Below are 2,538 nucleotides of genomic sequence, written 5' to 3'. Positions count from 1 at the left end.
TTTTATTATATCTTATTGATTATACTATTACAGTTGTCCCAATTTTTCCCCTTTGTTCCCACTCCACACAGCACGCCCCCCCCCCCCCAACTCATTCAGGCAATCCATTCACCATTGTTCATGCATAGGTTCTTTGGCTACTCTATTATCTACACTGTATTTTACATCCACATAGCTATTTCCTAACTACCTATTTATACTTTTTAATCCTCCCACCTCTTCACCTATTTTCCCAAAACACCTCCCATCTGGCAAGCATCAAAACACTCATTATATCCATGATTCTGTCTTTGTTCTTCTTGTTTGCTTAGTTTGTTTTTAGAATCAATTGTTGATAGATATACATTTATTGCCAATTTATTTTTCATAGTTTTAATCTTCTTTTTCTTAAATAAGTCCCTTTAGCATTTCATCTAATAATGGTTTGGTGATGATGAACTCCTTTAGTTTTTTCTTGTCTGGGAAGCTTTTTACCTGCCTTCAATTCTAAATGATAGATTTGTAGGGTGGAGCAGTCTTGTCTGTAGGTCTCTGCTTTTCATGACTTTGAATATTTCTTGCCAATCCTTTCTAGCTTGCAAAGTTTCTTTCGAGAAACCAGCTGATAGTCCTATGGGAACTCCCCTGTAGGTAACTAACTTCTTTTCCCTGGCTGTTCTTAAGATTCTATCTTATCTTTAACCTTTGGTATTTTAATTATGATGTATCTTGGAGTGGGCCTCTTGCACCCATCTCGTTTGGGACTCTCTGTGCTGCCTGGACTTACATGTCTATTTTCTTCACTCAATTAGGGAAGTTTTCTTTAATTATTGTTTCAAATAGATTTCCAATTTCTTGCTCTTTCTCTTCTCCTTCCAAAACCCATATGATGAAAATGTTGGAACATTTTAAGTTGACCCAGAGGCTGCTTACACTGTCCTCTTTTTTAAAAAGATTTTATTTACTTTATTTTTTAGAGAGGGGAAGGGAGAGGGCAAGAGAAGAAGCAAAACATCACTATGGTTGCCTTGCCTCTTGGGCACCCCCAACTGGGGACCTCGGGCAACCCAGGCATGTGCCCTAGACTGGGAATTGAACCATCAATGCTTTGATTTGAAGGCCAGCACTCAACCACTGAGCCACATCAGCCAGGCCTTCACACACACACACACACACACACACACACACACACACACACTTTTTTCTTCTTGTTGTTCTGATTGGTTGTTTTTTGCTTCCTTATGTTTCAAATCAGTGATTTGATTCTCAGCTTTAATCCTGTTTTCCTATGAATTATATTTTATTTCAATTTGTGTATCTTTCTTTTCTGACTAGATCTTTTTTATGCTGTTGAGGTCCTCATTAAGTTCCTTGAGCATCCTTATCACCAATGTTTAGCACTCTGCATCTAATAGATTGCTTATCTCCATTTTGTTTAGTTTTTATTTTTCTGGAGTTTTGATCTGTTCATTCATTTGGACCACTTTCCTTTTCTCCTCCTTTTGGAAGCCTCTCTGTGTTTGTTTCCCTGTGTTATTAGGTAGAACTGCTTTGACTGCCTGTCTTGGTAGTGTGGCCTAATGTACTAGGTATCCTGTAGAGTCCAGAGGCACAGACTTTCTTGTCACCCAAGATGGATGCTTGAGGTGCACCCATCATGTGGGCTAAGTATACTCTCCTCTTGTAGTTGAGCCTGAATTGCTGTTGGCAGGCCAATGGGATGGATTTACCTAGGCCAATTAGCTTCAAGGACTGGCTGTGACCACTGACCACAAACTTCCACCCTCTGTGGAGGACCAGCTGTGCACCAGCAAAGTGGAGTTGCTGTGATGAGGTCTGTAGCTGTCTACTGGGTATACAGGCTCTGCAGTTTCCTAGGTGATGCAAGCCATGGTCAACTCCTAGTTGTATTTTGCCCAAGGCCACCTTGCTTGAGCTGTAAAGCAATCTGAGATGGCTGGTACTTTTCCTTGGTTTAGAGATTTCTAGGCAAAGTTAAGTTATGAATCTATGCTGGTTGTTGCTAGTGTCAGGCTTGGGGCCACCTAGATGCTTTTTTTTTCTTTAATACCTAAATAAGTATGCTCCTAAACCTAATCTATTATTTTCTTCTTAGTGACATTTATAGTAAAAATATCAAGCTTATTTCCAAAACAGCCTTCCTCAGCCCCTACCCCCAACTCAAAACCATGTCATTCTCTCTCATCACCCTCTCCCATATGGCAGCATTCAACATCATGTACAGCATCTAAGCATGAATAGAAAAGGATGTCAGGCAAACTAGCATTTCAGTTCCTTTGATCATGGGCTCAGTGCTCATTCTCTTAAGTCTTTTATTTCCACTTCCCATTTCAAGCAACCTGTGGTTATTATATTCACATGCAGGTAATCTCAAGTAGTTACACTGGTCTCTCAGATAGAATACAGGGACACTGAAACATTCTATGGGACTCTGAAGTAGACAGATTGAGTTTGGTCCTCTAAAGATAGACCTGACCTCCTTGCAATAATTTCTAAAATCAAATGTTGAATTGCATTGTCAAATCAGTGAGTTACCAA

This window comes from Phyllostomus hastatus, unplaced genomic scaffold (genome assembly GCF_019186645.2).
Source record: "Phyllostomus hastatus isolate PE091 unplaced genomic scaffold, TTU_PhHast_1.1 phas_contig_86, whole genome shotgun sequence".
In the NCBI taxonomy this organism is placed as follows: domain Eukaryota; kingdom Metazoa; phylum Chordata; class Mammalia; order Chiroptera; family Phyllostomidae; genus Phyllostomus; species Phyllostomus hastatus.
The sequence above is the reverse complement of the archived record's forward strand: the minus strand, read 5'-3'. Positions refer to the sequence as shown.